We start from the raw sequence: 27799 nt of genomic DNA on the forward strand, positions 1-27799 counted from the left end.
ACTTGTTGAAGTTTTCCCACTTCTTCACCATCCCCGGCTGGTGAGAAGACTGCTCTGGTACTGGCTCCAGCTTACTCACAATGGTCTCTGCTAACAAGGTGGATACTCACTTAGTGGCGACAGCACACATAGGCTGATTGACAGCCTCGACTGTGCATGTTTACCTATGAGACTTTGGGGGTGGGGGGATCAATTCCCTCTACTCAGGTCTCAGATTACACTCAGTTCTGTGCTGTGCAGTGTGTGACGTCAGATCTCTGCCCCCTGCCTGTTGAAGCTGAGAAGAAGCCTTTGATCTGTGTGCCTTAGAATGCAGTAGAGAAGAGAGTGCTGCAGGTAAACAGGTACAACCTATGTAGTACGGGTTGTTTTATCCCTGTGTAACACCTGATGCCAGTCACTTCACTGGGTATATGTATTAGTTTACAACCACTATAAGTAACTCTAAAACCAATGAAGAAAGATCATCAATTCCTCTCCTACTAGATGCTCTTCTGTGTTATACTTGTAATTGACCTATTGTACTAGATTTCACAGTAGCATTAATTTTTTTCTTTAAGCTACATCCAAGACTGTAATTCTACATCCGGATTAAAAGTTGTGCTACCTTTTTTACCTTGGTAAAGTAATACACATTTTAAATGGGAAAATTTCCTTGAAAATCAGTGTACTGTAATTTAAGTGGGTGGGAGATTATATCATAAAATTATTAAATAAACTACTGGTAACCCCTAGCCTTGTTTTATCAGACAGGTTTAGGCCGGGTTCACACCTATGTGAATTAGATGCAGGTTTCCTCGCATCTAATTCGCATAGCAGGAAAATGTGACTGGCTCCCCATGGAGCCAGTTCACAAATCTCCATTGCGGCTGTGGAGGGCACTGCACAGAAATGTTGTGCGTCTTTGGCTCCGTTTCAGGGCCGAATTCAGGCATAGATTCGGCCCTGATTCGTCCCTGAAACGGGGAACAGGGATGCACAGCGCTCCTGTGCGATACGCAGTGGGTTCCAGTGTGAACCGAGTCTAATTGGCTACAATAGCAGTACAAACATTGCATTCCATATAAGATTAGTGCTGTACAAAAGTCCGTAGGTGTTTTTTTTTTTTTTTTTTTATCAACCAGAGGTTTTAGAAAGTTATAATACAGATGACAAAAATATAATAAAGAATATTAATAAAAATTAATATCAAATTTTCCTGCTTTGTGCATTAGAACAACATAAAGTAGCCATTAAACAAAATGAAAATTGTCTTGTCCACCATAACTGAATTGCTGAGTTTGGCCGAGTGCATGGATTGGTATAAATTCCTACTGATGACAAGCCGTTGAACATTCTGCATATCTAGATTTTCAAATGTGAAAAAAGAAAACTAAAGCGCTGATGTGGATTTTCTATAAAATAACAAAACACCAAAAAGAAATGTGTAAGCTGTAACCAACCAATTAGTGCTGTGACACCTGTTGCTATAAATCAATATAAAATATGTTGGTGCGCTTATCAAACTATCCCTATCTGTTGGAGTGGTGCTTATATATAAAATCCTAAACCATAAAAATACCCTGATATCATAATCAGCAAAGTGAATAAGTGCAAATAAATAATCAATCAATAAAGTGAATAAATGCAAAAAATGCATCAAAAAACATATACCCTGATATCACAATCAGTAAAGTGAATAAGTGCAAATAAATATATCAATCAATAAAGTGAATAAATGCAAATAGATACATCAAAAAACATATAAGGGATTACACATCCCTAGATATATGTAGATAAAAAAAAGCAATAAATAGTGTCTGTTTGTGTTAATCCAGCTGAGGTCTAAATGTCCAATCAATTGCCTTTGATGAACTTGCTTGTATTTCAATTCTCACAGATCACAGTTGCATGATGAATTACATTTGCAAGGTGATGATTCACATAAAGATAAAAGAAAAACCATCATTGCGCAGTGTTTTTAAATGCTACAAGACTGGGCAAACAATGTAATCAAACACTAAGCGAAGACGTCACTGACTCCTTCTCCCCATGTGTGGATGATACGCGTGGGGAGAAGGAGTCAGTGATGTCTTCGTATAATGTTTGGCAAACACAGCGATAGCTGTATGAGCGGTGAAGCTGTCTGACCATTATAACAAAAGGGATTCAGCTACTGCAAATGTGTGAGTGGATTACATTGTTTGCCCAGTCTTGTAGCATTTAAAAACACTGTGCAATGATGGTTTTTCTTTTATCTTTATGTGAATCATCACCTTGCAAATGTAATTCATCATGCAACTGTGATCTGTGAGAATTGAAATACAAGCAAGTTCATCAAAGGCAATTGATTGGACATTTAGACCTCAGCTGGATTAACACAAACAGACACTATTTATTGCTTTTTTTTATCTACATATATCTAGGGATGTGTAATCCCTTATATGTTTTTTGATGCATCTATTTGCATTTATTCACTTTATTGATTGATATATTTATTTGCACCTATTCACTTTACTGATTGTGATATCAGGGTATATGTTTTTTGATGCATTTTTTTGCATTTATTCACTTTATTGATTGAATATTTATTTGCACTTATTCACTTTACTGATTATGATATCAGGGTATTTTTATGGTTTAGGATTTTATATATAAGCACCACTCCAACAGATGGGGATAGTTTGATAAGCGCACCAACATATTTTATATGGATTTTCAAATGGTTGTGCATCCTGTTTGAGCCAAAAGTCACAATTTATAGCGAATTTAGATGAACAGTCTCTATGGACATAGGGGTTAATTTATTAAAGCTAGAGAATGAAAAATTATTCACATTTCTGCATAGAAACCAATCAGCTTCTAACCTCAGCTTGTTCAATTAAGCTTTGGCAATGAAACCTGGAAGCTGATTGGCTTCTATGCAGAATTGTGACAACATTTGCACTCTCTAGCTTTAATAAATAAACTCCATAGTCTAATTTTTAATAATGGAGTGACATACAGGGGTTGATTTACTAAAGGCAACTAGTCTGTGCACATTGCAAATTGCAGTTGCACCCTGAAAGAGCAGTTGCTCCAATGCTTAGTAAATAAGCAGAAGCTCTGGTGACTTCCATCATCCAATCATGTGCAAGCAAAAATGCTGTTTTTTTATTTTCCTTGCATTTGATTGGATATTCTTTGCAAAGTGAAGCCTTACCTCATGTAATTAGCTCTGGAGCAACTGCACTTGCCAAGTCACTAGTCACTAATTGTATTTTTAATAAAATCCTATTTTCAAAGGTTTTGCCTTTTTTTTTTTTTTTTTTTTTTTTTGCCTTTTAGGTCTGCTGATTTTCTCTAACCTCTCTAATTAAGTACACACATTGAGATAAATTTTCTTCCAAATACTAAAAGTGCCCAAGAATAAGACACCACTCCAGAACCTAGCTCACCATACACCCAAGTTTGTTTTCATTCAGTATAATTGAAATATGTATAACAGAGGCAAAAATGGGGCATATAACATGTCATATCACCATCAACATGTTCAGTCCTGATACCAGGTCTTTACCGACATTGGCCTAACCTGACTTCAGTATTCCATACACATGCCTCAGCATACTGACCTATAAATGCAAATGAAGGTACAGTGATAGTAATGCCAGCATTCACTCCCTTTTTATTTTATTTTATTTCTTTTAAGGACAGCAGATCCAATGTGTTTGCAAATATGTTACAGAAGATCTAAAGACTTTGATTGTGTGGCTCAGGTATTAAAGGCATAAAGAATGATTAAAAAATCATCCAACAATTAAAATTTGAAATAAATTAAGCATATGCCTAAGTTATTGTTGTTATAAGTAGACTATAAGTAGTAATTTACAATGTGCTAAATGTTTACACAATATTTGAATCACATATACTAAAATGAAAGTTATCTTTACTGACGTTGTTGTCATTTAATATTTAACCACTAGATGGCAGGCTAAGATCTCTGTAGAAAGGATCAGGTTAAAGTCTTGTAAATGAGACTGTACTATATTAACCTTCTGTCTGTACATGAACATGATTAACTGCCAGAACTGGCATATTTTACTTTTCTTGTTTCCTGTGACACATTTTCTGTGCATGAAATTAACCTACATTGCCAAGGGATTTACCAGCCCTCTCCATTTTATTGATAACAGAAGGATGCTCTGTCACAGTGTTTCTACAAAAGCTCCAATCTTTAGGAACCATTACCGCTGCTCAGTGCCCACGCTTCCAGAGAATTACACAAGAGTGTTAATAAGCACATTAATTACCTGTGATTCCCTGAACTGGAAATCATGTATTGTTAGACATCCCAAAGGTCTGGGATACAATACATAACCTTCTTGTGTTGAATTGTATTGTTGCTGTACTGTCTCTATTTATATTGTAAAGCGCTGGGCAAACTGTTGGTGTTATATAGTATATATATATATATATATAAAAAATAATATAATTGGGAACTATACTAACTTCCTGGTTTCTGGAGTTGAAGCATTAAATGTAAAAAATTACAGGAATTATCCATTTTTTAAACTTACATTGGGCTAAACTGGCTACAGGCAGTGGTGTATTTAGGTTTTGCGCTGCCCTGGGTAAGACTAAAAACATTCGCCCCATCTATATTTGTCCCACCCCAGTCGCTTTAAAATTACGCATGCCCATACAGCGGCGACAAACGGGGGCACTTTACAGTTTATTTATTTTGTACTGTTTATTTTTTTATACACTGTTTAAATTGTTTTTTTGTTTTTATTTATACTTATATTGCTGTCACGAGGAATGTAAACATTCTTGTGACAGCAATAGGCATGTGACAGGACCTTTTTATGGAGAGATCTGGGGTCTATAATACCCCAAATCCTTCCTCTGCCCTTAAAAGCATTCAAAACCCCAAAGGCAGTGTTTTTGAATGCTTTAGATTTTTTCAAAACTGGCGCTGATGGTTCCTGAGTAAGGCTCTGTTTCCACTACTGCGAGTTATTGTGCGACTTGACACATGTGAAGTCGCATGACAAGTCAAAACCCATGCATTTCAATGGTCCCTGTTCTAATTGGTGCGACTCAAGTCGCAGCGACTCCAAAAAAGGTTCTTGCACTACTTTGTTCCTACTTCGGTGCGACTTGTTCTCACATGGCTTTCACCGGTCACATGACATCGCAACACAAATCGCATAGCAAAGTCGCAGTGTAAATTGTGCGACAATAGTGGAAACATAGCCTAAACTAGAAGTGATGTCATGTCATCGCTTCCGGCTTACTGATACAAATAGCAGAGTAAAGCCGTTCTCAGTGGGATGGGAGAGCCGCTCTGATTGCTATTATAAAAAAGCCGACAGCTGGCTCTAAAAAAACAATACTGGGGTGATCCCGGTACAGGTGCCACCCCCCTAAAAAAATGCCACCCTAGGAAAATGCCTTGCTTGCCTCACGTTAAATACACCCCTGATTACAGGTAATTATTCATGTGGCACATTCTGACATACAATCAAGTTCTGCTCTGTCCTAAACGCTGCTGGAGCAACTTGCTGTCTGTACACTGAATAGAGGAAGCTACTCTCTCCTGTACCTTCAACATTAAGCAATTGTCTTGTATTTTCTTCAAAGAATATACTGTAAGGTGTTCTCTGATTGGGCAAGAGGTAGAGGTGGTGCAGATGATATCACAATCAGTGCCTCATCAAACAACAGTGAATTTCAGCATCCCCAGCAGTCCTCAGGATATAACGCAAGGATGAACAGATAACCAAGCTGGGCCAATGTAAGGTTGAGTTTACCATTACTATGGATTTGTAGCGGATCCGGTGGGCTCAAAATTTGCAGTTTGGGCAAATTATTGTGGGAATTATGGATTTCCAGCAGCTAATGTGTCTTGGAGTAGTTTTAAGGAGAGTTGAGTCTATGTACAGTGCCTTGAAAAAGTATTCATACCCCATGAAATTTTCCACATTTTGTAATTTATGTGATAGACCAACACAAAGTGGCACATAATTTTGAAGTGGAAGGAAAACGATAAAAGGTTTTCAAAATTTTTTACAAATAAATATCTGAAAAGTGTGGCGTGCATTTGTATTCAGCCCCCTTTACTCTGATACCCCTAACTAAAATCTAGTGGAACCAATTGCCTTTTGACGTCACCTAATTATTGAATAGAGTCCACCTGGTTGTAATTTAATCTTAGTATAAATACAGCTGTTCTGTGAAGCCCTCAGAGGTTTATTAGAGAACCCTAAGGAACAAACAGCGTCATGAAGGAACACACCAGGCGTCTGCGGTCAGCATGGAGTCTGTACCTATCATTAGCATGACGCAAAGCCTTCTGGACTTGTGCCCAAGTAGAATGAAGACCACGGAGATGCTCCTCTAACGCAGGAATACTCTGCGGAACAAACGAGTCAGGCAACATGGAAGGTTGGAAACCATAATTCGCCATAAACGGGGACAACCGGGAAGCAGAATTCAAGGAACTGTTTTGAGCAAACTCTGCCCACGGTAATAGGTCTGACCAGTTGTTATGATGGTCAGAAATATAGCAACGTAGGAATTGCTCCAAGGACTGATTGGCTCATTCTGCAGCCCCATTAGACTGCGGGTGATACGCAGAGGAAAAAGCAAGCTGAATTCCCAACTGTGCACAAAAGGCTCGCCAGAACCGAGACACAAACTGACTACCCCTGTCCGAGACAATCACCTTGTGTAGCCCATGTAAGCAAAAGATCTCCCGAGCAAAAATGGAAGCCAGTTCCTTAGAAATGGGCAACTTCTTAAGTGGAATATGACACATCTTTGAGAACCGATCAACCACCATAAGGATAACTGTGTTGCCCTGGGAGTTGGGTAACTCCACAATGAAATCCATAGACAGGTCGGTCCAGGGCCTCTCTCCATTGGATATGGGTTGTAGGAGGCCCACTGGAAGGTGTCGTGGAGTCTTACTCTGAGCACACTTGGAACAGGCAGCTACAAAGGCACATAGACTAGGCCACCAGAATTGTTGGGAAATGGCCTAAGCGAGTTGATTCTTCCCAGGGTGGCCAGCTGCCTTGGGAGAATGGTAAGTCTGGAGCACGGCAGTACAGAGACTCTCTGGGACAAAGCAGCGGTCACAAGGTTTCTCAGGAGGAGCATGGACCTGAGCAGCAAGAATTTTGTCACCCAAAGGAGAAGTGAGACTGGTGCGAACCGTAACCAGCATACGATCAGGAGGAATCACAGGAACTGGAACCGACTCAACTTGGAAGTGGAGGAAAATTGTCGTGACAAAGCATCAGCCCGTACATTCTTAGTACCGAGTAAGACTGAGACAATGTAATTGAAACTTGACAAGAAAAGAGCATTTCTGGGAGAGAGGTATTTAGCCTCAGACAAGAATGTGAGATTCTTATGGTCAGTAAGAATAAGAACTGGCACAGTGGTACCTTCGAGGAGATGTCTCCATTCTTTCAGGGTTAAAATGATCCCCCTCTCTGTCACCAATCTCGTAACTGCACTCCACAGGTGACAATTTCTTGGAAAAGTAGCCACAAGGATGCATAGCGTTCTCAGAGGTAGGATGCTGAGACAGAAGGGCAGCAACACCAGTCTAAGAAGCATCAACCTCAAGGATAAAAAGTAACGTAGGATCAGGATGTGCCAACACAGGAGCACAAGGCTCTCTCAGAAAGCAAAGATATTGCAAAGCTTTGCTTCTGTCCGTAGGAAAGGCCTGGGGCAGCATCTCAAAGTATCTCAACCTGGTTGAGAAACCCTCTACATTGGTCTGGATTGCTCCCAAATCACTGGGGAAGCAGAGTGGAACCAGACATACCTCTTATAGAGGTAATACTCGAGGCGGGTGCCTGCACAGAGACTGGAGCAGCAGCAGGGAAGGCCTGCAACATAGGCTGTTTCGGGGCGACTACAGTGGGAGATTCCAGGTGAGACGTGCGACTCAAGGGGGGCTTGTAATGCCATGGCAAACTGATCCATGCAGTGATCCAGTTCATCCAATCTGGAAAAAATATTACCAACAAGTGGATTGACTGCATCTTCCGAATTCATGGCCTTCGCCTACTATCAGAAACCATGAAATCAGGCCGAGACAGAAGTACAGTTAAATCACACTTGTTTAATAATAAAATTAAAAGAACAAACGTAGTCAAAACATAGTCAAAGTTCAGTAACCAGAAGGGATAGTCAGCCAAGCCAGAAGTCAGGGATCAAAGTAGTGGAACAGCAAGCAGGATCCGGAGCCAGAAGGGATGTCAGCAAAGCCAGTCTTTATACAGGAATGCAGGAGATGTTTATTGTGATGTTGACCAAGACAAGGGCAGAGCTCCTCTGGACTGGCTTAAGTAGGCAAGACTGATAAGCAGGATATGAACAACAGCTGAGTAACTGTGGAGAGAGATGGAATCTGGCAATTAGTCGACAGCTGAGCGGCCAGCTCAGAAAAGGAAGGGCTGAGCCCAGCCCTGACAGGGTCTTTCCACCAATTCAATGACTCATCATTCAGGATGCATACAGTATTTTGGCACCATTTGAAGTGGCAACCAAAATAGTGAGCCAAAATGATGTAATAACTGCTTCACGGGCTAATAGACCAGACGCTGGAGGCACAGCAGCATGAGGAAAAGTAGGTCTTTCTGCTGTTCTTGGGTCAGTCAAATCCTTTTCCTATTGTCTCCATCCCTGTGAGGCAGCAGAAGGCAGAGGAGAAATACGAGGAGAAGAACAGTTAAGGTGCTGGCAGTGAGGAGGAGGAGGGGCAGGCTTTAGGGGGATGCTTCACCTCACCAAAAGCTGTACATGGGTGGGGTGAAATTGTTAAAGCAGCGTTGGACTTGGGGTCCTTTGCTGCGGGTAATTTGAGGTGAATGGGGTCCTTTATTCTCAAATTCCTGCGCATTGGACCCCAGGATTTGGGTCACCAAAGAGAGGGATCACTATTGGTAGCTACTCTCCAATGCAAGGTATGCCAGTGTGGTGGGTGCGAAAAGAATTAAGTGTCACACAGGGTTCTAATCCAGGCAGGTTGCTTTCAGGGTGCTTCTGTTGTATAGGGGAAGCAGACTTTTTAGTTTTCTCAGAGATGGTAAAACCTGGTATGAGTCCTGAAGCCCAGAGGCTTTGCGGAGACCTATGAGGGATAAAGTCTCCAATCCTAGGTCCAGGTTTTACTGACAGCCAGCCCACTGATTGTGCAGGTGTCATCAGGGCTTTGTGCTGGGGAGTTATTCAACGTCCAGGTCTCCACCCTTTCCTGGAGTCAGTGTGGCTGCAAGGGAGCAGCCACAGGTGTGAATGTGAAGCCTGGCAAACAGTGTTGTCTGGTTCCATCGGAAAAGGAATGCTAAAAACCCCTGCGAGGGTAACTTTTTTTTTTTTCTCCGAACTCAACTTTCTTTGAATAAAAGTGGGCTAGGAAGCCCTTAAAAGTGATGGTTTAGTGAGTATCTGTGTCCTTACTGCTATTTGAAGCTGGTTCCCACAATGGGTAAAATGGGCAATCTCCTGCCATCATTCAAGAGGACCACAAAATGCAGCACTTTATGAAAGTGCTGCATGAAAACCTCTTAGCCAAATTTTCTTATGGTGGCAGGATCCCCTCTGATGACTCTGGTCCTTTGAACCCTGAAAGGAAGAGGAGCAGTGGTGGCAGCTGCCTCAGGATTATGTTTCAGAGTGTATTTTAACCTGCAATGACCAGGCCTGACAGCAGGCGGCACCTGAACCAAATTTTTGTTGACTACATCAGGAGCAGGGCCGATGTACATTGGGTATAGAAAAGATTCACCCCCCCCCCCCCTTTTAAATAATCACATTTTGTTGCTTTGCAGCCTGAAATGAAGACAGACACAGTTTTCATTTTATCCAGCTTGGAAAAAGGATCACCTCCCTTATGTCAGTATTTTGTTGGACCAGCTTTTGCTTTAATTACAGCCTTTAGTCTGTTGGGATTTGTCTCTACTAACTTTGCACATCTAGACTTTGCAATATTTGCCCACTCTTCTTTGCAGAACTGCTCAAGTTCAGTTAAATATGATGGTGACCATTGTGGACTGCAGTCTTCAAGTCATTCCACAGATTTTCAATGGGGTTTTAGTATGGGCTCTGACTAGGCCATGCAAAGACATTCACCTTCTTCTCCTTCAACCACTGTGTGGTCATTTTTGCTGTATGCTTTGGGTCATTGTCATGTTGGAAGGTAAACCTTCTTCCTATTGACAACTTTCTGGCAGAAGGCAGCAGATTTTCCTCAAGAATTTGACGGTATTTTTCCCCATCCATTTTTCTTCTATCCTGACAAGTGTTCCAGTCCCTGCTGCAGAGAAACACCTCCAAGCTTTACTGCAGGACCGGTGTTATTTGGATGGATTTCTGAGAAGAGGTAAGAGGAACATGCATATACACTGCCCACGTCTGCTCAAACTGGTATTGCATGTCATGAATCGGGCTAGCAACTTTTTCATGAATCATAATCCAGGAGATCCTATGTTTCAAAGGTCGCATGGAAACTGAGTGTGTCTTCCATGCTCCCTGATGGCCTTCAGGAGGATAAAACTGACCAATCGCCGTGTAGGGCGAGGTAAACCCAGTGGAGAGCCATTTAACAAAGCAATTTGAGGTTACTGAAAAGTGGAGAAGCCCCTCACTCAACGAAGCATGGAAAACACTCTATTCCTAAAACCCTTAATTTTAGACATTCTTACCAGATGTGCAGCATAGTTACATAGTTAGTCAGGTTGAAAAAAAGCACAAGTATATACAGTTCAACCAATAAAAAAAAAAAAATCCTATACAGTTGATCCAGAGGAAGGCAAAAAACCTCAGCAAAGCATCATCCAATTTGCTACAGCAGAGGAAAAATTCCTTTCTGATCCGCCGAGAGGCAATCGGATATTCCCTCAATCAACTTTATCTATAAAAGTTGGTACCCAGTTATATTATGTACATTTAGGAAAGAATCCAGGCTTTTTTTAAAAGCAATCTACTGAGCTGGCCAAAACCACCTCTGGAGGGAGTCTATTCCACATTTTCACAGCTCTTACTGTGAATAAACCTTTTCATATTTGGAGATTAAATCTCTTTTCCTCTGGACATAAAGAGTGCCCCCGTGTCCTCTGTGATGACCTTAACTGATTGCTGACCAGACGCCGCATTTTTACTGAGGTAACATGGCACGGCTGCATGAATTGCCGTTATGTTACGTCGCTTCTTATTGTGGCCACTAGGCGCGCCTGCTGCTCGCCCACGGAGCCAATGCGAGTGCCGGGCTCACGCGATTGCTCGTGACAAATCTCTGTAAACACAGAGATCCCGGTTCTCTGAGTGGAGAAGAGACTGATCATGTGTTCATGCAAAGTATGAACACTGATCTATCTCTTCCCCTAGCAAGTCCCATCCCCCCTACAGTTAGAACACGTAGCAGGGAACACAATTAACCCCTTGATCGCCTCCTAGTGTTAACCCCTTCACTGCCAGTGACATTTTTAAAGTAATCAATGCATTTTTATAGCACTGATCGCTGTATAAATGCCAATGGTCCCAAAAATGTGTCATAATTGTTCGACGTGTCCGCCATAATGTCGCAGTCATGATAAAAATCACAGATCGACACCATTAATAGTAAAAAAAAATAAAAACAAAAATGCTATAAATTTATCCCCTTTTTTTTAGACGCTTTAACTTTTGCGCAAACCAATCAATATACACTTATTGCGATTTTTATTACCAAAAATATGTAGAAGAATACATATCGACCTAAACTGAGAAAAAAATAGCTTTTTTTAAAAAAAAAAAATGGAGATATTTATTATAGCAAAAAGTACAAAATATTGTGTTTTTTTCAAAATTGGCGCTCTTTTTTGGTTTATAGCGCAAAAAATAAAAACCGCAGAGATGATCAAATACCACCAAAAGAAAGCTCTATTTGTGGGAAAAAAAGGACGTCAATTTTGTTTGGGTACAACGTCGCACGACCGCGCAATTGTCAGTTAAAGCGACACAGTGCCTAATCGCAAAAAATGGCCTGGTCATTCAGCAGCCAAATCTTCCGGGGCTGAAGTGGTTAAAGTAGATAACTCAACATCAAGTTCACTTATGTGTTTGTACATGTTGATCATATCCCCCTTAATCTCCTCTTCTCAAGAAAGAATACATTTAGTTTTTCTAATCTTACCTCATAGCTGAGCTCCTCCATGCCTCCTATCAGTTTGGTTGCGCTTTTCTGCACTTACTCCAGTTCGCCGAAATCCTTTTTGAGAACTGGTGCCTAAAACTGAACTGCATATTCCAGATGAGGTCTTACTAATGATTTGTACAGGGGCAAAATTATATCTCTCTCTCTGGAGTTTATACCTCTCTTGATACAAGAAAGAACTTTGCTCCACTATGGATTCCCCCAGTTGTACTCCCCATAGTATGTATGATGTATACATATTCTTAGCCCCCAATTGCATAACTTTACATTTATCAATGTTAAACCTCATTTGCCACATAATTGCCCAATTAACCACTTACAGACCGGAATATTTTCCCCCTTAATGACCAGGCCATTTTTTGCGATATGGCACTTTAACTGACAATTGCGCAGTCATGCGACGCTGTACCCAAACATCACACAATGTACGTCCTTTTTTTCCCACAAATAGAGCTTTCTTTTGGTGGTATTTTATCACCTCTGTGGTTTTTATTTTTTGCGCTATAAACAAAAAAAATATATATTTTTTTACTTTTTGCTATAATAAATATCCCAAAAAAAGTTTCTTCAAGTCATCAGTTTAGGCCAATATGTCTTCTTCTACATATTTTTGGTTAAAAAAATTGCAATAAACGTATATTGATTGGTTTGCGCAAACTTTATAGCGTCTACAAAATAGGGGATAGATCTATGGCATTTTTATTATTATTATTTTTTTTTTTTACTAGTAATGGCGGTGATCAGCGTTTTTTAGCGGGACTGCGACGGTGCGGCAGACAGATCGGACACCTCTGACACTTTTTTGGGACCACTGACATTTATACAGCGATCAGTGCTATAAAAATGCACTGATTACTGTATAAATGACATTGGCAGGGAAGAGGTTAACACTAGGGGAAGATCAAGGGGTTAAATGTGTTCCCTGGGAGGTGTTTCTAACTGTGGGGGGAGTGGAATGACTGGGAGTACAGAGAGATTGATGTTCCTAATCACTAGGAACAGACGATCACTCTCTACTCCCCTGACAGAACGGGGATCTGTCTGTATACATTGACAGATCCCTGTTCTGCTCTCTGTGGAGCGATCGTAGGTGGCCGGAGGATATCTCGGCCGTCAGCCACGCGCATCGGCTCCCCCGCCGTGCAGCGGGTGCGCACCTGCTATAGCCATTAAAGGGACCGACGTACAGCTATGGCGGTTTTTGGGATCAATTCGACCTGCCGCAGTATAATGACATTTACATGCCGCAGTATAATGGTCATTTACAAACTGATCTTTCCAAGCCTGTAGACTTTATCTTACACATTAGCCATGTTTGGGAACAGTGTAAAACGCTTTTGCAAAATCCAAGTATACCACGTCCACAGCCACCCCTCTGTCCAAGGTTTTACTTACCTCCTCATAAAAAGAAATCAGGTTTGATGACGTCTGTCTATCATTAATCCATGCTGTCTGTTGCTTAAAATATTTTTTCCAACAAGAACTCATCTATGTGGTCTTTTATTAAACTCTCCAGTATCTTCCCAACTATAGAAGTTAAACTAACAGCTCTATAGTTACTTGGTAAAGACGTTGATCCCTTTTAAATATAGGCATTACACTGGCCCTACGCCAATCCAGTGGTACTATTCCAGTCATTACAAGTCCCTAAAAATTAGAAACAATGCCGTTGGTGGATGCCATCTGGTTCAGGTGCATTATCCACCTTTATTCTGTTTAAATATTTCTGGACCATATCACTTTTGAGCCATCGTGGATCATTTGGGGTTTTGTCAATACCATCCCTATTATGGACTTGAGCTCCCCCATGCTCCTTTGTATACACAGAGCTGAAGAAAGTATTTAATACATTTGCCTTCTCTTTGTCCCTAATCACCCACTTCAGATTATTTTGTAAAGGGCCTACATGTTTAGACCTGACCTTTTTCTATTAATATGCTATTAATATATTTGAAAAATTTGGGTTTGTCCTACTATTTTTTGCAATCTGTCGTTTGTTTTAAATTTTTGCATCCTTGATTTCCTTTTTACATATTCTGTTATATTCTTTGTAACATTCAAACTATGATATTGTTCCCTTATTTCTATATTTTTTAAAAGCTCTTTTCTTATTATTTATAGCTTTTTCAACTTTAGTCGTGAGCCACATAGGGTTTTTTAGCCTTTTAAATGTATTGCCCATGGTACTATACTTTGCAGTGAGTTTTCATACAGTCTTTTTGAAGAATTCCAGTTTCTGTTCTGTGTTCATCGATGCTAACATTCCCTCCCAGTCTAAGTCTTGGAGAGCAGCCCTCATCCTTGGAGCATTTGCTCTCTTAAAGTTAAGTGCTTTTAAATTCCCCGTATGTGTTTGTTGCTTACAGCGAACATTAAATAAAATCATGTTATGGTCACTGCTTTTATATGAATATTGGTAATAAGCTCTGCATAGCTTGATATTACCAGGTCCAGCAGAGCGTCATTCCTAGTTGGGGCCTCAATAAAGTGGACCATAAAATTGTCTTGTAATAGGTTTATACATTTTTTACTTTAAATTGTTCCAGCAGTGCCATTACTCCAGTGAATTTCCGGGTAGTTAAAATAAATTATTATCATTGTTCCAGCCCTTGCAGCCTTTTCTATCTGTGCAAGGAGCTGAGTCTCCACCTCCTCATTAACACTGGGAGGTCTATAACAAACTACAATGATAACCTTTTTAGTACGCACATCCATCTACAGTTCCACCCATAGTTCTTCAGACTGAATCGAAGAAAAGACTGGACGGCCGCACTCCGTTGACACCTTTATTGAAGACAGTTTAAAAATCCTTCTGGTACAAAGACATCAGAGGCACAGGATCAATGAAAAGCTGACAGGTTTCACACCACTATGGGGTGCTTAGTCATAGTTCTTCAGACTCATCACATTCTACATCAACTAGGTCCTCTTTTACACTTGCTTTGAGATTATTTCTGACATAAAGACAGACAACACCACCCCCTTTTATACCCTGTTTTTCCAAAAGAGAGCATAGCCAATAATATTAATAGTACAGTCATGTGAAGAATGAAGCCAAGATTCAGCAATACCAATTAAATCACAGGAATTCCTTAGGGAACATCCTCTGAAGCAATCCAGGGATACGTTAAGATACATCCTGGCAAGGCAAAAGGGGACCAGATAACATTTAGTCAGAACCTTTAGACTAGCTTATATTAAAGACACCTATTTTGACATTTTATTAAACCGCTAAGGAAATGCAGTGTGGTACTGTGAAAAAAGTCGTTGACAAACAATACAATTAAACTTTTGCTGCAGGTATGAAGTTGAATTTATTTATTTTTTGAGTAAACATTCCTATAGCATTTTCATCTGCTGTGAATGCCACCTACACTGGTCAATTCAAGCACATTATCACCTGATAAAATATTGTTATTACAGTCAAAAACTACTTAAAGGCCATTTTTTTAAAAGTTGAAACTAACCAGATTGGGGCACTACTATGCTATATTAAAGTCATGCTAAATGTAAAATATAAATTACACATCCAAAATACGCAGTGCCTGAAAATCATGAAAACCTTGCTGTTCTGTAAGACCACATATGGCTTAAAGTGGATGTAAACCCTCACATATACCCAGTGAAGTGAACAGCCTCAGATGATACACATAGATTAAACAAATCTCCCTATACATGTATATCTGCTGTCTTCAACTGTATATATCCTTTAGAAAGTGTTCTTTGTGATAGCAGATTTTCTCTTCCTGCTTAAGACTGCAGAGAAGCCCGAGCATACAGCCAAGACAGCTGATTGGAGGAAAGGCACACACCCCCTCTCCTTATAGGTAAAGAGTTTCAGCTCAGTTTGTTGTATAGTTCAGAGCTCTGCTAAATATTTATAGAAACCTCCCCAACACAAAACCCCGGCTGCTTTTATCATATGTGATGGAGAACTTATCAGGCTGATAACAGAGGAACGGAGCAGGAAACATCTACGGGGCACAGGGTTTTGGAGAGAGATAAGAAAACACTGCAGATATATGTGCCCAGCTCAAATTTCATGAATCAGATTTACATCCACGTTAAATAGATCTTCCAAGCATGTAATTTAAAGTGTCATTAAACCCAAAATGTTCTAAAAAGTCTTTACATGCTGAACAAATAACATGGGCACTCACATGAGTGTAGACAGGTAGGCCGCACACCCCAAAAGTGCAAAAAATTGTACGAGAACCCCCTAACGGGGCTTTAAAGCAGCCAATAAAATACAGTATTGATGGTTGAAAAAATTCAGTTTTATTAATACAAAAAGTATATAAGTAGCATATTATAAAAATCACTGAGGATAAGTACTGACTATTCGAGTCAAGACATGATCTGAATGTGACATACCATTACAATAAACAAAGCATACAATTAAACCAGGTACTAGGCACAATGCATTAGATGGCGACCAAGGTTATCTTAAAAGTGAAATTCTTAAAAGAGGTAGCAACAGATATTGCCTGTGATACCATACATGTATGTGGAGCAACAGAAGTTGTATACGTAAAACCTGACGCGTTTCGACCCTTCCCGGGTCCTCTTCAGAGGATGGTTGCCCACTGTGAAAAGGTCAACATGTGTCAGACATAGCATCAAATCCAACAGTACCAAACTTATGTATGTGCACCATCTATTAGAGTTGCCTAGATCATATAGTTACCTATTATAGAAATTATGACGTTTCCGCTTGCAGTTTAAGCATTGTAAGTTGTTATATTTTTAGGTGGTGCAGTTTCTCTTTAGTTCCCCTGTCTCCCCCGTGTCGGAACAGCTCCCAGGAGAGCGGGCGGTGGGCCAAGTGTGTCTTGCGAGGGATCACATCTATCAACCCCCATATAGGACGGGGAAGTAGAGGAGAGAGGGGCAACGAACAACCCGAAAGGCACCTAAATGGGTATACGTTATTGCCAGAAGTAGAAAAATATTGAGTGCTAAATACTGAGGAGCAAAGGGTCACTTGATTAATCCACACAGATTGGAAAATTTCCCAGCTATGGAGATTTATAGAGATGTTGGATAGTGGGTACATGGGAGTGCAGAGGGCATAGCTAGGGGAAGGGGAAAAGAAGAGGAGAAGATGTGAGGAAGAGGATAGGGAAGGGGGAAAGACAGAAAGAGGAAACGAAAGAATGAGAGGCAAAGTGAGAAGAAGTGAAAGAAAAGAAGTAACCCAAAGCAGTGTGAGTGAAGATAGAACGAGTAGAGGGTAGCGAATGCCCTGCTGCCAGTCGATTCCCATGTACCGTAGAAAGTATATGCAAAGAGCAATAGGTAAAGGTGCCGACAAACCACCAGTGAATGGACGGAGAGAAATGAGAGGGGGAGGGAAAAAGGGGGAAGGGGAAAACCAACCAAAATGAATTGGAGTGGTGGAATAAATAGAAAAGGGAAGGGGAAAGAAAGAAGGGGAGAAGGAGGGAATGGGGAAGGGTGGGGAAGGGGAAGGGTGACCAAGGGAAAAACGGAGAAAGGAAACAGAAAAAGGGGAAGGGGAAGGGAAAAAAAGGAAAAAGGGAGGGGGAAATGGGGAAGAGACGGGAAGAGAGGGGAAGGTGCTACAGGGTGGGGGGGGGGAAAGGGGGGGGAAGAGGGTGGGAAGGGAGGAAAAAAAGGAAAAACGGGAAGGAGAGAAAGGGGAAAGGGGGGAAAAAAAGAGAGAAAAAAGCAGGGTGAAAAGTGGGGTTGGGGGTGAGGGTGGGCAGAGAGGGTAGAGTGAAAAGCAGGGTGTGGGACAGAAAGGGACAGGGGGAGGGGAGGAAAGGGGGGGGGGAAGTGAAAGGAAAAGGAAAAGTGCAAGTGGGGTGAAAAATAGGGTGTGGGACATAGATGGACTGGGGGGGGGGGGACATGTGGGGGCAGGAGTGAAAAAAAAACCCTGTGAAGCAAATGTGCACGATGCAATGAACAAAAAGTGAACAAAAAGTGAAGGTGACAAGCAGTGTGAAAAAATACAGAGGAGGTGTCGGAACTGATTACCTAATTCAACTGAACTGAATGGAAGAACTGAAATATTCTGGATGCTGAAAAATTAATTAAGGTATAGATGAATCTGATGAGGTCAGCAATGATTTAGAAGAACCAAGTCGTTAGAGAGATATCACATTCATTCCATTTGTGCTTACCAGTGTTTGCTGTCAGTCTGTGTGACCTGTCTTCAGTTAGGAAGGAATCCAATGAGTGTCCCCTGGCGATTCCCATATTTATAGGGAGTGCCGATTGGCTAACTCCCTTCAGGTGTCCGTGTGCCCTGCGTCCCTACTCCTCCCCCTCCATCGGGGGAAACGAGCAACACCGCTGTGCGCCCCAGTGTGGTCCCCCCGGCGTTCCGGAAAGGAAGACACCTTCGGGCGTCCCCGTCGCTTCAGCCGCAACTGCGCAGGCGCCGCTACGTCACGCGCACGCGCCCTAGGGCGCGCGCTCGTGAGTGCGGCGTCCGGAAGAGATCCGGGACGCCGCTGGCAGGGAGAGAGGCGTCCCACCCAGGTGATGCCACCCAGTGGGCGTATTAGGAGACGCGGGCCCCAGCGTCTCCTCTCTCGCCCTGCCAGGAAGACACAAAAAAAGGTGCACCCCCGCCCCCAGATGAGAGACACAAGCACTGAGGGAGACAATGGGGAACAGATGGTGCACATACATAAGTTTGGTACTGTTGGATTTGATGCTATGTCTGACACATGTTGACCTTTTCACAGTGGGCAACCATCCTCTGAAGAGGACCTGGGAAGGGTCGAAACGCGTCAGGATTTACGTATACAACTTCTGTTGCTCCACATACATGTATGGTATCACAGGCAATATCTGTTGCTACCTCTTTTAAGAATTTCACTTTTAAGATAACCTTGGTCGCCATCTAATGCATTGTGCCTAGTACCTGGTTTAATTGTATGCTTTGTTTATTGTAATGGTATGTCACATTCAGATCATGTCTTGACTCGAATAGTCAGTACTTATCCTCAGTGATTTTTATAATATGCTACTTATATACTTTTTGTATTAATAAAACTGAATTTTTTCAACCATCAATACTGTATTTTATTGGCTGCTTTAAAGCCCCGTTAGGGGGTTCTCGTACAAGTCTTTACATGCTGTTTGGCATTGTATATACAGTATAATGTCCTAATCCAAGTTATTATAATGTCCGTTTTATGTAAAGTAAAAAAAAACAGTTTGATCCTGTGATTCACTGGTGCTCATTGGTTACATGTGTCCCCCTGCAGCATGAGATCCTATGGCTCACTTGTTGCCACCTTTAATGTGCATGCTCCATTTTCTGTGAACAGGCAAGCCGTTCACTTCTACTTTGTCCTATTCTAAGTAGCCCACATGACTATAGAGCCATCTTCATGAGATGGGTGATCAGCACTTCCCTACCCAACTCTTCCTGCATTGCAACATGTTACTAGTCACTAGGAGGGCGTATGTAACAAGAATTATTGACTCTGCCTCCACTATGTTAATACACACATGCTTTTAAATAAAGCTTTATATGAATAATGAAACTATTTTATGATAATTAATATGTATTTCTATTTTGCATTCTAAATTTGTTTTTGTTTTTTTGAAAAGTCATATGACTGCTACAGTGTCAATCATTGATGTGCAGGCACAGGAAGATAGCTTATACTTCCATAGATGATAGAGCATATGTCATTGGAAGGCTAGAGGCTCCTCCCACAGATCTTTCCATGCTGACGGGAATGTGCAAGGCAAGATCACATGACCTCTAAGACATAAAAAATAAAGTAATTAGAGACTTTGTTTTAATAAATGAGAAAGATAACAAGGAGGTACAGCCTATTGTAACCAGCAAATCAGTTCCAATGCTGCAATAAGAAACATTGCAGCCTAGAGGTACAGCAATCTTTGCAATTATCTCAGCAAAGGTGAAACTCCTAGTGAAGTAAACCAATTTTCATTGGTGGGAGTTCCTATAACCCTTTCATGACTAAGCCTATTTTTGAAATTTGGTGTTTACAAGTTAAAATCCGTATTTTTTGCTAGAAAATGACTTAGAACCCCCAAACATTATATATATTTTTTTAGCAGAGAATCTAGAGAATAAAATGGCGATTGTTGCAATATTTTTTATCACACGGTATTTGTGCAGCGGTGTTTTAAACGCAAATTTTTGGAAAAGTGACACTTTCATGAATTTTAAAAAATCCAAACAGTAAAGTTACCCCAATTTTTTTGTATAATGTGAAAGATGATGTTACGCCGAGTAAATAGATACCAAACATGTCACCCTTTATAATTGCACGCACTCGTGGAATGGCGACGAACTACGGTACCTTTGAATTTCCATAGGCGACGATTTAAAAATTTTTTACGGTTACCAGGTTTGAGCTACAGAGGAGGTCTAGGGCTAGAATTATTGCTCTCGCTCTGACGATCGCGGCGATACCTCACATGTGTGGTTTGAACACCGTTTACATATGCGGGCGCATCGGTTGTTATACTCGGGTAGCCGATCGCGCGCTGAAAACAACGGTACCGGGATGATGCCTGCAGCTGCGGGCATCATCCCGGTATAACCCCGGAAAGCCGAGTACGCATATGTGCGTTCGGTCGGCGGGAAGGGGTTAATTTGACCACAAATTCCTTGCAAAAGCAAAATTCTATGAGTAGAAGATGAGAATTTTAGGAAATCCTGTCTAAAATCAAAGTACTGTTGTATGTCAAGGATAAAATATCTAATTGTTTTTATAGCAAATCTGGTAGACTTTGGGATAGATTGGCCATTTTAATAACATTAATAACATTCAACTAGAAAATGGCAGTCCCATGTGGAACTTTAACTGATTTTTGGAAAGCGTGCTTAAAGCAAAATAGGTATGCTGATTTATATTATATGTGTCCTTTATTGCTGATTGTCCAAGCATCCAATAAAATTTTATACCGTATAAGTATATTGCAGACAGAATTGGTAGCCTGTATATTCTATGTATCCTTGCTGTCTGTGCAAGTAGTAAATACAAAATTACACCATGATACAGTGGGGAATAGGGGGTAAACGAAGGACAGAAAGAGAAAAAAGTGTATTCACAAAGCATTTCATGAGGGATGACAAAACATTCTGATCAATAAAATCTCCCAGAGTAGAATCTAATTTCAGAAACACACACTGTAAAAATGCCTTTAACTCTTCCATCTAAGAGCCATAAAACCACCGATTGGTAATATGATGAAAACCACAATGGAAATAAAGGTAAGAAGCATGAAACAGACCACAGTCACAAAAAACAAAAATCAATCGTAATGTATTTCTACAGTTCAAATGTGTGACCAGAGGATGTATTTTGGAATTGTATACAAATTACTATCCAATACATGGGGAGAATGTGGTTATCAGGTTCTGAAAGTAACATGGAAGTACATACCTGTCTATAAAAATTATTTAATGAGCACTGGAAAAAAAATATTTAAAGAGATGCACAAGTAAAATGTTTATATGTAAACAGAATTACTACTACCTAAGTTGTGTTTTTCTGGGCAACCAATCAGTCAATGCAATATGTCTGCTTTACTTAAAAGTACGAAGAAAGCCACACATTTTCTTTCCTTCAACCACGGGTTGTCAATGGATCGACTTCAGTACAATCAGCCTTGAAAAGACGTCTGACTTTTAATCTGTCTATGGCCGTCCTGAAACTCTATTTCATGAATATTTTATGGTGTACTGTGCATTGGCCAAACATCAGTCCCATTTAGCATCAGAATTTGCAAAATAAGGCTACCTGAGCAGCAAACAGTAACAACTGCTGAAATCTGTATCAATAGTCACTTTACTGCCCCTTATCCACTCAGGGAATGCAAGTACTACCACTACCTTACTAATAAAAGAAATACAGACAATATAGAATACCAGCTTAAAAATAGGTTTGCAAAAAGAAGAAAAAAGTGGATTTCATAGCCAACAAAGAATCCAGGGGTAACACTTCATTCAGCCTCATTCATCTTGCATGTTCTAGAACCATACCAAATTTGCTTGTCTCTGTGGACACCAAGAGAGCTTTCAACCAGGTACATTGGGAATTCCTCAAGTATACACTAATGCCGTGTACACACGACCGAACTTTTCGACCGAACTGGACAATTCGAACGTGTGTGGGCTTCATCTGACCTTTTCTGTTGAAAAATCTGTCGGACTTTAGAAATAGAACATGTTTCAAATCTTTCCGACGGACTCGAGTCCGATCGAAAAATCAGTTCATCTGTATGCTAGTCCGACAGACAAAAAAGGGCAGCTATTGGCTACTGGCTATGAACTTCCTTATTCTAGTCCGGTCGTACGTCATCACGTTCGAAACGATCAGACTTTGGTGTGATCGTGTGTGGGCAAGTCTGTTTCGTTGGAACTCCGTCGAAAAGTCCTTCAGCGTTCAATCTGACGAAAAGTCCGGTCGTGTGTGCATGACATTAGAGCCCTTGCACACTGAGGCAGTTTTCAGGGGTTTTAGTGCTAGAAATAGTGCCTGAAAACTGCCTCCCAAGACGCCCGAATGTGAAAGCCGAGTGCTTTCACACTGGGGCAGCGTGCTTGCGGGACGTTAGAAAAAGTCCTGCAAGAAACATCTTTGGGGCAGTTTGCAGTGCTCCCAAAACGCCCCTGCTAATTGCAATAAATAGGCAGTGCTTCCGAAGTGCCTAAAAAGCATTTCGGAAGTACCGCAACACGGGTGGGTTTAACCCCTTCTTTGGGTTTAAAAGTGCCCCGCTAGTGGACGAAAAAGTGCCGCTTAAATAGCGGTAAAGTGCCACTAAAACGAGCAACACTTTACCGCAAACACACGGGCGACCCCAGTGTGAAAGGGGTCTTAAAGTGGTCGTAAACCCAATTCATAAAACCTGACCGAAGCACATTTATCTGTAGTGATGACCTATCTCTCTCCAAAGCTCCAAAGTGTTGTTATTCTCTGGCGCTCCATTCCTCTGTTATTAGCATGAATCACTTCTGACAAGTTCTCCGACATCTGAGATAACAGCAGCTGAATTTTGTGTCGGGGAGGGAGCTTAGCGGTAGATAGCCTGTCCCCTACCTATCCATTATAAATGCATGTGCTTCCAAGATGGAGACTTTCAGTAGTTAGGGACTGCAGGAAACAGGGTGCCTTAGCGGGGCCTGCAGCTTACGCATGTATTTTTGCAAATGTGTGCAACTAAACCCCTGTTCTTAACGCATATTGTTAGACAGGTCAACTTGGTTGGTCGCTGGCTGGTTGGTAAGTTTGAGCTTGGAAATCACTTTACATTTGGTAGATAAGCAGAGAGCTTGTCTATTCAGACTACAGCTTTGCAAATTCCTTCCTTCCTCTGCCTATGTGGATGGGGGAGTGTGTGCATTTCCTCCAATCGGTTCTCACACAGTGTAAGACCAGACTCCCCACCCCCTGCTGAAAGAAGGAAGAAAGATCTCTAACACAATCTGCACTTTCCAAATAGTGTAGAAAAGGGAAGACAGCGAATATACAAGTAAAGCCTATGTAGGAAGATTGTTTTCATCTGTGTATCATCTGAGGCTATTCACTTCACTGAGTATATGTGAGGGTTTACATCCACTTTAAGCATGCGGACTCAAAGTGGTTGTACACCCTGTACAACCACTTTTACCTACAGGTAAGCCTATATTAAGGCTTACCTGTAGGTGCTGGAAATATCTCCTAAACCTCCACTGTTTAGGAGTTACTTACAATAAAGCCGTGCACCGATGTCTATGGCACATGCTCACTTTAGAAAGGGCAGACCATGCCATTTCTAAAGGGGTCATGCCGTGATTGGCATCACGCGACTCCGGCCAGTCACAGAGCCGGAGTTCGCGGCCCCGGAAGGAAGAGGGGTGAAGATGGACGCTCGCTGCTAGTGGGGACAGCAGTGACGTCGCAGGCTTCGGTTTCAGGTAAGTGACACATAATGGGCTACTATGCAATTCATAGTAGCTTATTATGCTTTAACTTTGTAGAGAAATAAAGAGGAAGGATAAACGGGCAGCACCGTGGCTAAGTGGTTAGCACTTCTGCCTAGCAGCACTAGGGTAATCGGTTTAAATCCCAACCATGGCACTAACTGCCTAGAGTTTGCATGTTCTCCCTGTGCTTACATGAATTTCCTACCAAACTGCAAATGCTGGTAGGTTAATTTAAGGGAAAATATAAGAAAGTGACTTGAAGCTAGCTAATTCCACCCGGTAGAGACGGTTTAAGTAAATGAAGCTCTATCTTCTGACTCTCCTCTTGCGAATGGGATATGACAGGGATGTCCCTTGTCCCCCCTCATTTAACATTAGTCACTACTGGCATGTATGTTATTATGTTTGTTATTTAAAAAAATAAAATAAAATGTCCTTTACAATTACTTTAATGCTCTCCCCTAGCTACAGAAAAATATTCTTATTTCTGCCAAACACCATCCGCCACTTTGTCCATGATCTATAAAACGCATGGGATCTTCACACCTCGCATCCAGCCATCCATGATGATTCTTGTAATGGGTAATCTGGCTTTACCACAGGGCTTATATGACCATCAATTCAGACCCCTTTTGCTTACCAACTCAGAAACATCCTAGTGTGGGGGAGTTCAATCTGAGATCAGGAACATGACTGAACCCCCTAGACATTTCCTTACAACATTTGAACATTTTTACTTATTCCCTTTACATGGTCAATCCCCCAAATGCACATTTGATACACATTGTATAGATCCAGACCCTTTGTACAAAGCCCTATCCTTCATTTACAGCTTTCTCACCAGTCCAGGTGAAGACACCTCCATTTCTTTTAAATGGGAAAGGGACCTAGGCCAACATTTCTCCCATGAAGAAAAAGATCACATTTTATTTTTTGTTCAAGGTGATTATAGCCATATTAGTGCACTTGCAACAGAAACAATTAAGTACTGTCTGTGATACATTTTTCTTCTTTTCCAAGCTTTTGGGGTGTATCCACTTCACACCTTTCCGACCTTGATGGACGTTAATGAAGGGGACACCCACCCGAAAGCTTGTCCTGAAAAATTGTATGTTAGTGCAAGTAAAAAAGTATCATGGGCAGTACTCAACTTTTGGTTCATAAATCCTCCAGAGTTCAGGAGTCCAGATACAAAAAAACATCGTCACGCTTCCAAACAAAATATAGAGCTCTAGGGGGACCATATTACATATCTCCTGGGAATGCCCGCTTTTGCTTCCTTTTTGGGAAAATATTAAAAACCTCATATACTCAAAGGATTAGCTTTTAAGGACAGCCCTTTTTTTCTTCATTTGACTCGGCTATCCAAAAAGTGAAAATATTCCTTGCTTATTCACCTTCCTAACACAGCAAGATCATGTATACCACCAAAGTTGAAGAGTGTTGAGTCCCTGGCCTGTGGATCACAGTAGTTAATACGATAAACTATTTAGGATAAACGGGCAGCACCGTGGCTAAGTGGTTAGCACTTCTGCCTAGCAGCACTAGGGTAATCGGTTTAAATCCCAACCATGGCACTAACTGCCTAGAGTTTGCATGTTCTCCCTGTGCTTACATGAATTTCCTACCAAACTGCAAATGCTGGTAGGTTAATTGGCTCCTGTCTTAGTTGGCCTTGGTATGTGTATGTATGAATGTGATTAAGGGACCTTAGATTGCAAGCTCCTTGAGAGGAGGGACTGATTTGTATATACAATATACTGTATGTGTAAAGCACTGTGTAAATTGATGGTGCTAAATAAGTACCTGTAATAATAATAAACGGTATGCAAAATCTTACTGCCTTGTTAAAACACAGGGAAGACTAATTTCATTCCACCTGGTTCTAATGGAATTATTTCTATCTCACACAATATTGAGGCTATATTACAACCCAATCCAATATTAATAATGGGACTGGACCAGAATGCCACAGGAATACCTGATAAGTACACTGACAGACTGGCCTGGGGGGATATGTACACATGACTTCCTCTTAAAGTGATATTAAAGTCTTTTTTTTATTTTTGTTTAAAAGGTTTGCACACAGCAGCCCAGGTCCTCCTATTCTCCGGTTCCTTGCTGGAGCTCCTGGCCCCTCCCTCCTGCCGAGTGCCCCCACAGCAAGTAACTTGATATAGGGGCACCTGAGCCGAGCCAAGCTGCTGCTCTGTGTGTCCATTTAGACATATAGCTGTGGCTTGACCCACCCTCTCTCTCTCCTCATTGGCTCACTGACTTCGATTGACAGCAGTGGGTGCCAATGTCTCAGCCAATTAGGAGGAAGAGTCCCAAGGTTCTCGTGCAACATCTCTGGATCCAGATGGGGCTCAGGTAAGTGTCAGGGGGGCTGCCTTTATAACCACTTTAATTTATTTGATTTAGCACTTTGATAAAACTATATGCTTTCCATTTCATTTAATGAACATACTTTCTTTTGTCAACCGTTGAATAGCTAAATAAACAGTTAAAAAAAGACTCACCAATATCCACCCTTCTCTGTTCACTATCTTCCCATGCCAGGTTTTCTTTTACCCAGCTGCTAGAATAGAAGACAAATACTGTCGCAAAATCACCCCCATGCGCAGCAACTGAGGTTAGAGTGATGTGGAGATATGGTGAAAAAACTTTAGCACAATTTCTTGGTACATTGTGCGTTCAATAGTTCCACAACACAAACAGATCCAAAACCAGGCATGGAAAGCAATTCTGTAAATAAAAAAAATAATTCCTGAGTGTTGAGGACTTACCATTGGCTGCAGTTATTATGTCAGAGAGAACTTTCAGTGAAGTGGGAGAATTTGAGACTGAGAAGCCACTGTGGATGTTACTGATACAATCAATACATTTATTTTATTTCTGTTTAACTTAGAAAAGACCAAAAACATGTCCCTCTTATTCTCGCTGTTGCTGCTGCTAATGTCAACATTTCCACCTCCTGGTGTCTCTTTTCTTCCTTCTCTTTTCCCTATTTACCTTTTTGAAAGGGAAAAACAAAAAAAGTCACACTGATGCGAATTCTATGCGGATTAGATCTGATCTGAAAGGCATATACGTAGGTTCGCATGTCATCTGAAAAGACATTTTTTGCTAAGAAAGCCATTCTTTGAGGTACGATTCTGATCTGGTTAAAAAAGAGTCTGAGTTTAGTACGGATTCAGTACAAATTTTATCTCCAGCTATGGCAAATCCCCTCAGAAATCGCATTAATTCACATTAGAATCGCTCTTGTCACAACAGAAATCGCACTGTGAAATTGCATCAGATTCGTACTGCATCAGTGTGAAACGGTACTAAATCAAAAACATTTTTTTTTTTTTTTAGAAAGGAACTCTCTGTGTCCTCTGTTTCAACATTTGGCTTTGTACTCACTGTCTTGCATTTCTACATTTACACATGTTCTTGTTTGGATATGTGGTGCCAGAGCTGCCAATTTGCCCAAGATACAAGGTACAGAGTCTAAAGAACTGCCTGATATTCATAAGCGCATCCCACAAGCAGGGATGGGCTTTGAGGCAGAATGGCTCTCAAGCCGTGGCCCTCAGGCATAGCTCCCAACTGTCCCTGATTATGAGGGACTGTCCCTGATTTGGAACAATGTCCCTCTGTCCCTTTTTCTCCTCATTTGTCCCTCATTTTGGTCTGATCTATAT

General features: G+C 41.2%; 1 protein-coding gene across 5 annotated transcripts in view; it reads right to left on the minus strand.

Moving 5' to 3' along the window:
* MCTP1 (multiple C2 and transmembrane domain containing 1) overlaps nt 1-27799 on the minus strand; it is a 1184139-nt gene that overhangs the window by 765311 nt on the left and 391029 nt on the right. The gene's annotated exons all lie outside the window — the stretch shown is intronic.

The sequence above is a fragment of the Aquarana catesbeiana genome, linkage group LG01 (genome assembly GCF_042186555.1).
Source record: "Aquarana catesbeiana isolate 2022-GZ linkage group LG01, ASM4218655v1, whole genome shotgun sequence".
In the NCBI taxonomy this organism is placed as follows: domain Eukaryota; kingdom Metazoa; phylum Chordata; class Amphibia; order Anura; family Ranidae; genus Aquarana; species Aquarana catesbeiana.